The 8,074-nt window shown below is 47.7% G+C and overlaps 2 non-coding genes across 2 annotated transcripts; one reads left to right on the top strand and one right to left on the bottom strand.

Annotated features, from left to right (window-relative positions):
- Positions 1-295: 295 nt before the first annotated feature.
- Positions 296-370, bottom strand: Trnas-cga (transfer RNA serine (anticodon CGA)). Its single transcript has one exon. It is a non-coding gene; the product is annotated as a tRNA-Ser (tRNA).
- A 360-nt stretch (positions 371-730) lies between these two features.
- Positions 731-805, top strand: Trnas-cga (transfer RNA serine (anticodon CGA)). Its single transcript has one exon. It is a non-coding gene; the product is annotated as a tRNA-Ser (tRNA).
- Positions 806-8,074: the final 7,269 nt, after the last annotated feature.

Raw genomic sequence — 8,074 nt, 5'->3', positions numbered from 1 at the left:
GCAAACAACGATGCGCCATATCACAGGGCCACAACTGTTCGCGACTGGTTTGGAGAACATTTTGGAGAATTCGAGGCAGTGATTGGGCCACCTAGATCGGTCGACATTAATCCCATCGAACATTTGTGGGACATAATGGAGTGGTCGTTTCGTGCACCAAATCCTGCACCAGCAGCTTTAGAGGCAGAAACTCCATGGACATTTCTGCAGGAGACTTCCAACGACTTCAGAATGAGATTTTCACTCTGCAGCGGAGTGTGCGCTGATATGAAACTTCCTGGCAGATTAAAACTCTGTGCCCGACCGAGACTCGAACTCGGGACCTTTGCCTTTCGCGGGCAAATGCTCTACCAACTGAGCTACCGAAGCACGACTCACGCCCGGTACTCACAGCTTTACTTCTGCCAGTATCCGTCTCCTACCTTCCAAACTTTACAGAAGCTCTTCTGCGAACCTTGCAGAACTAGCACTCCTGAAAGAAAGGATATTGCGGAGACATGGCTTAGCCACAGCCTGGGGGATGTTTCCAGAATGAGATTTTCACTCTGCAGCGGAGTGTGCGCTGATATGAAACTTCCATCCCCCAGGCTGTGGCTAAGCCATGTCTCCGCAATATCCTTTCTTTCAGGAGTGCTAGTTCTGCAAGGTTCGCAGAAGAGCTTCTGTAAAGTTTGGAAGGTAGGAGACGGATACTGGCAGAAGTAAAGCTGTGAGTACCGGGCGTGAGTCGTGCTTCGGTAGCTCAGTTGGTAGAGCATTTGCCCCCGAAAGGCAAAGGTCCCGAGTTCGAGTCTCGGTCGGGCACAGAGTTTTAATCTGCCTGGAAGTTTCCAACGACTTGTTGAGTCCGTACCACGTCGAGGTGCGAGGCTGCACTACGCCGGGCAAAAGAGGACCCGACACGTTATTAGGACATTAGCCACGACTTCTCCTAATTCCCTTTTCCCTGTTGTGACCAAGCTCTACTATCGTACACATTCATATAAAACTAACATTCATTGTTGCCCACCCGGTTAGCCATTCGGTGTAACGCACGGCTTTCCGGATTGGAACGGAGCGCATGATCCCCGGCCCGAATCCGCCGGGCGGACTTGTGTCGAGGTCCGGTGAGCCGGCCAGTCTGTGAATGGTTTTTACGCGGTTTTCCATCTGCCTCGGCGATTGCGGGCTGGTTCCCCCTATTCCGCCTCAGCTACACTACGTCGGTGGGGAGGGTGGGGGGGAATGTCCACCGGAGGCCGAACCGCAAATTAACCCTGAAAAAGTGTTTCGATGTGGGGCTGCGGAGGGTTAAGTGGACTGCAGTAGTCGTCGTGGGGTTGTGGACCACAGAAGCTGCGGCGGGGACAGAGCCTCTCCGTCGTTTCTAGACCCCCGTTTAACATACAATACAACATTCATTGTTACTAAGCACTAGTGTAAAGCTACTTTCTGGGCACAGATATAATGAATTTTGGAACTTTACTGATATCGGTACAACATGGACATTTATTCTTTGACTTTAGTCTATGAATAGTCCATTGGTGTTCTTTTGGGTGAATATAAGTCTGAGTTGAGTTATACCTGGAGAGATATTTATTTCTGTACGAAGTTGTACGCTAAAGTGTGGAAGGGAGTTGAAAGAAGGCGAATTAAAAATCAGGCCAATGTTGTCTACGGAATTATTTGGACGCATGAATTAGAAGACCAATAAACGTGTTTATTGCTACATTGCTGGTGAGACTAAATTTCAGTTCTACGCCAATTCGTTTCACCAATTACTCATATCAGTTCCAGATTGATGGCACTGGCGTGATAGGGAGTCGCTAGTTCAACGGACGTATCTGAAGTAACTACACCGCTTCGAGAACGGCCCTTCCATATATCTGTATTTCCGTACATGGAATATACGTAATGAATGTACGAGTGCATGTTGTGCACACTTTCCTGAGTAGGGAATACACATAATGAACGTAAGAGAGCGGGTTGTACACACAGTCCCCTACTGGGAATATACAGGGTGTTTCCGTAAGAAAGAGAAAAAGTTTAACGGCACATAGAGGACGCTCCACTAAACAACTTGAGATAGGGAACCTATGTACCTTTTTATTTACATTAGTTACAGTTAATTGCAAATGCCATCAGTGACACAATGAACGTGCCATTTGTACTGTATCTTACAAAACGTGCTAAAACTGGCGGCCCTCAACCTCAATGCAAAGCATGACATCGGCTAACAGGATTCTGTCGCACCCTGACAAATATCCCTGGTGTGTTTCGAATCACATCAAAGGCAGCTACAACTCAGTCCACGAATTCCATCTTCAGGTATCCTAAAGGAAATAATCAAGAGGATTCATGTCAGGTGGCCTCGAATTCCACGCAGGAGGATCTATTCTTCCAAGCCAGCGGCCAGGAAATACAGCATTGAGATGGTTACAGATATCCACTCTGAAGTGAGGCGGTGCACCGTCCAGTTGTGTCCACTTCCTCTCACGAACAGCCAAGGGTACGCTGTCCAACAATTGACGCAGAACTCTTTTCACGGAGTTCAAGTACAGGTGCCATTCAGGCGGCCAGGTTGAAAAAATGGCTCGTCCTCCTTGTTTCCTTGCACGAAATAAAGAATGTACTTGTAAATAAACAGCATAGTATGTGTAAACTTGCACGCATACTAGTTGTAAATAACCTGGAAAAGACTTGTGGTGTCACCGCCAGACACCACACTTGCTAGGTGGTAGCCTTTAAATCGGCCGCGGTCCGGTAGTATACGTCGGACCCGCGTGTCGCCACTATCAGTGATTGCAGACCGAGCGCCGCCACACAGCAGGTCTAGAGAGACCTCCTAGCACTCGCCCCAGTTGTACAGCCGACTTTGCTAGCGATGGTTCACTGAATAAATACGCTCTTATTTGCCGAGACGATAGTTAGCATAGCCTTCAGCTACATTATTTGCTACGACCTAGCAAGGCGGTATTATCAGTAGTATTGATATTGTGAAATATATAACGTCAAGAGCGACGTTTATCATTACTGGATTAAAGTTAAGTATTCCACCAGCTACGTCCGTTTTTCTCAATTCTAATTCCCTTGTCATGTTCCAGACCTCACGCCAGCCTGCGTGAGTTAAAACGCGTGCATTTCGGCCTCTTTTAGTAACAAGGTGTTGGCTCTCCTGCCAGCCACAACAAGACTAAACTAGGCAAAGTGGTAGACAAACCTACTTCCATATCCCCTTAAGCTGGCTTCTCAGACCTGAAATTCACCATCTCAAATTGTTCAGTGGTGCATTCTCCATCTCCTGTTAAATTTTTGCGCGCTCTTACGGAAACACCCTGTACATAATGGATGTACGAGTGTAGGCTGTAGACGCGTGGTTGATGACGAATGGAGCTCTGGGTTTGGCTGTGAGTCATGCACGGGTAGCCAGAGGGTAAGACGACGGCTCGCGATAAGCGGGAAATCCGGGTTCGAGTCACGGTCTGGCACAAATTTTCATTGTCGTCATTCCATTTTGCTATACAGCTGATGGTTGTCCATATTCGCAACTGCGAATATATTTCAAGCTAGGGACGCGGGTACACTGGAGACGGACTACTTCGTTGTCAGTTATGGGTTGCTACCATCACGCGTTGTGCAGTCGTTCTCTTTTGTTTGAGCGCTGCAAGGTTGCCGTCCGGCTCTGATAATACAGCCTTATTTTCTACCCATGTCGTATTAGTACCGACTACACAGTTTAGTAAGTCCAGGTGAAGGTTAACTATCATACATCCTTTTTTTTTAATTTCGCAGAGGCCTTAATTTTTAGGCTTTTTTAAAGTTACATCCTTGAACGTTATAAAAAAAGGCACGTAATTTTCGTGGAACCCTTGCAACACAGTTCAAGAAACGCTGCTCTAGAGGACTCAACGGTACTGTGTTTCAAACAAATCCGCTGCTTCACATTTGCGAGGAAACTGTGAAGCACTTCCTATCGTTATTATGTCCGTATTTGTGGTGTCGAAAGAAGGAAGAGAGTAAAAACCACTTCTGGGCGTACCAGCAAGAGAATCTACATCTACATATTCATATATAGTTCGCCAGCCACCGTGTGGTGAGTGGCGGAAGGTATTCAGTACCACTATTAGTCATTTCCCTTCCTGTTCCGCTCGTAAACAGAGTGAGGGAAAAATGACTATCTATATGCCGACGTATGAGCCCTAATGTCTCGTGTCGTACCTTCATGGCCCTTACGAGACTTGTATGCTGGTGCCAGGAGAATCGTTCTGCAGTCAGCTTTAAATTCGGTTGCCTAAATTTTCTCAGTAGTGTTCCTCGAAAACAAAGTCGACTTGCCTCCAGGGATTCCCGTTTGAGTTCTCGAATCATCTCCGTAATATTTAAGTGTTGTTCGAGTCTATCTGTGACAAATCTAACAGCCCGTCTCTGAGTTGCTTCAATGTCCTCTCCTTAAATCCGACTAGGTGCAGATCCCAAACAGTCGAGCAGTGCACAAGCATAGGTCGCACTAGTATCCTGTATGCAGTCTCCTTCACAGATCGAGTACACTTTCCCAAAATTCTCCCTGTAATCCGAAGTCGACTATTGGCCTTTCCTACCGTAATCCGGACATGTTCTTTCCATTTCATATCACTTTGCAAGGTTACGCCCAGATTTTTAATCACTGTGACTGTCTCAAACAGTACACTACCAACGACGTGTGGGAACGTTATGGGTTCGTTTTTCCTACCCATCCACATTGCCTTACATTTTTCTAAGTTTAGAGTAAGCTGCCAATCATCGCACCACCTACAACTTTCGTCTAAGTCATCTTGTATCTTCCTACAGTTACTCAACTTCGACCCTTCCCGTACATCGCAAATGGTTCAAGTGGCTCTGAGCACTATGCGACTTAACTTCTGAGGTCATCAGTCGCGTAGAACTTAGAACTAATTAAACCTAACTAACCTAAGGACATCACACACATCCATGCCCGAGGCAGGATTCGAACCTGCGACCGCAGCGGTCGCTCGGTTCCAGACTGTAGCGCCCAGAAACGCACGGCCACTCCAGCCGGCGTACATCGCAACATCAGCAAACAACCGCAGATTGCTGCCCACACTCTCCGCCTGACTTGACGTCCCTGTTTATGGTCCCATCGGCATCTCCCCCCCCCCCCTCCTCTACTCCCCCCCCCCCCCCCCCCCCCGGCAGGCTTTTGGTTTTAACCACTACATAGCTGGCTAGGAACCCTTTCCTTCCATTTCCGTTTGCCTCGCTGACCAAATATTATTTCACCGTTAGGGGTGAATTCAATTTTCTCTAGATCGATAGAGCGTATACTAATGTGATAACGACCTTGAATGTAGAAACAGATCACTCTACAGCTGACGCGATACCCTTCCGTTGATTCCTCGTGACACAGTATCGGTCCTTAACCTTGCCGGATTTTCCAAACAGTTACAAACGAAAGCAAATTCAGTGTTTTTCTTCCTGTTACGTGTAGGTCCCATCCACAACGCCGGTGTGCTGTTACCAGACACGTGTGTTCGCCCAGAGCTGTAATCCTATTTACGGATTTCGGTCTGTGTTGATTTCGCTGGCGCCTCTGTTGTCGGTGCTGTCAGACGGGCGTGTTTCTGGAGGAATGCACTCCCACTCGGCTATTGCTTCAGGCAGGTCAGCCGGTGTTTTTGCTGGCGTGCCGGAGTGAACTGGCCCTCGAGGGTGGATAGAAGTCCGGCCGGCGTGGGGCAGCGGCGGCGGCAGCTAAGCCGCGGGCAGACGGAACACAGCGTCTGTCAAAACTCGCCCGGCCGCCGTCTTTCAAGTATCGGGTTTCCGCGGCCACGCGCAGCCCACAACGCATTACCGACCAAACTAACCTCGAGGGATGGCTGCGTCTTTACAACATACCGAGCTCTGCTGCTGCGGACACAAAGCAGCGGCAGAGAGGTAGCTACACTAATAAACAGTGTAAGCTACGATTATTTTCAATAAGTAATGCAACACTTTTTTTTCAGACGAATTCGGTTGAAAAAAATTGCGTAATTTATTGTGAAACATTTTGTGGAATATTAGAACCTTGTCTCGACATCGTGCAATATTCCCTCTTCATTTCCTCTTGTTTCATTTTGTTTCATTAAGTGGCGGCAGCCATTCATAGGCGATTGCAGGATGTCTTCGGAGACCTGGCAGTGAACAAAAGCACGGTGAGTAGTTGGGCTGGGCGGCTGTCATCATCACAACAAGGTCGCGCAAAACCTTCCGTCGATCTCCAGCGAGCCGGCCGGCCGCACACAACTGTGACTCCTGCAGTGTTCGAAAGTGCGGACGCTCATTGGAGGTGATCAACGGATCACAATCAAACACCCTGTTGCACAACTGGGTGTCTCTGTTGGTAGTGCTGACACAGTCGCTAAACATTTCGGCTACTCGAAGGTGTGATACCGGTGGGTTCTCGGTGCCTAACAGATGACCATAAAGAGCAGCAGCAGTGCGGAATTGCTCGCACGTCACGAGGTTCATCGTGACAATTTATTGTGAAACAGTGTCGCAGGGGATGAACCATGGGTATATTACTTTCAAGCGGAAACAGAACGGCAATCCCTGGAGTGGCGTCACATCACCTCTCCAGCGAAGGAAAAGTTTAAAGGCTCATCCTCAGCGGGTAAAGTCAGGGTGACGGTCTTCTGGGACTCTGAATGAGGTGTTGTGTTTGATGTCTTTTCTCATGGTAAATTATCCGATAACTTTGAACAACATTCCAAGCAGACCTGCAGTGGTCGGATGTCTAAATGTAACCGTAAAAAAGAAAGGCTGGTTGGAATAGCTCTTGAAAGAATCGAGGATGATTGGTAAAATATACAGAACGTATAGTATTGCCCACCAATGGCTTTGCCGCAGTGGCAACACCAATTCCCGCCAGATCACCGAAGCCGGCCGGGGTGGCCGAGCGGTTCTAGGCGCTACAATCTGGAATCGCGAAATCGCTACGGTCGCAGTTTCGAATCCTGCCTCGGGCATGGATGTGTGTGGTGTCCTTAGGTTAGTTAGGTTTAAGTAGTTCTAAGTTCTAGGAGACTGATGACCTTAGAAGTTAGGTCCCATAGTGCTCAGAGCCATTTGAACCATTTGAAGATCACCGAAGTTAAGCGCTGCCGAGCGCTGTTGGCAAGCGGGGTGCGCTCAGCCCTTGTGAGGCAAACTGAGGAGGCACTTGACTGAGAAATAGGGGCTCCGTTCTCGCAAACTGACATACGGCTGGGAGAGCGGTGTGCTGACCGCATGCCCCTCCAATTCGCATCCAGTGACGCCTGTGGGCTGAGGATCACACGGCGGCCAATCTGTACCGTTGGGTCTTCCAAGGCCTTCTCGGACGGAGTTTTAGTATTGTCGAAAGAGCGTGGTGCCACACCACAGTCGGCAACACGCATCAATACCACAGACATTAGCCATATCTCACTGCAGCCTGCAACAACGAATGTGATGGCTGAATAAGACACGCCCTCTCTCTCACCACAGCAGCACCCTCGCACAATCAATATAGAGCCGACCATGGAAGAGCTCTGCCCCATACGTGACCTCAGTTGAAGAGGTCAACATCATCGAGAAGGACCGGTGTTAGACAAGTCTCAGATGCAAATATGCTTTTGAAAATGTTGAACATTGTACTTCCGGGAACGTTTTGTTAATTAGTGCGTCAAGTGATACCTATACTAAATGACAGCTGTAAATTATCAAACACATCTGCGCAAATGTAATAAAGTGAACTAATATTTCATATGTTATAGATCCAAAGAGCCATTAGCCAGAGCAGTCAAAGAATCCAGTTATGGCTGGACGATCGTAGTTTCGTCTGGTCGTAACAGAATGTACTGTAATTAATGGCAAATGTGTTATAGGTGAAATTATACGATAATTCAGTCAAAAATACATCAGTAAACATGGGTACGCAACTGAGCAGTTTCCAACTTAATCCTGAATTTGAATGTGCGGTTATGTGCTGATACTGACTTCAATTTGAAATATTGTCCTAGGGAGTGTAAATGTATTTGAAATGTAAACGTTTGGATTATGTCTGCACCTAACTCGGCTGAAATTTCATCCATGGGAT

Source organism: Schistocerca gregaria, chromosome 6 (genome assembly GCF_023897955.1).
Source record: "Schistocerca gregaria isolate iqSchGreg1 chromosome 6, iqSchGreg1.2, whole genome shotgun sequence".
Lineage (NCBI taxonomy): Eukaryota > Metazoa > Arthropoda > Insecta > Orthoptera > Acrididae > Schistocerca > Schistocerca gregaria.
The sequence above is the reverse complement of the archived record's forward strand: the minus strand, read 5'-3'. Positions and strand labels throughout refer to the sequence as shown.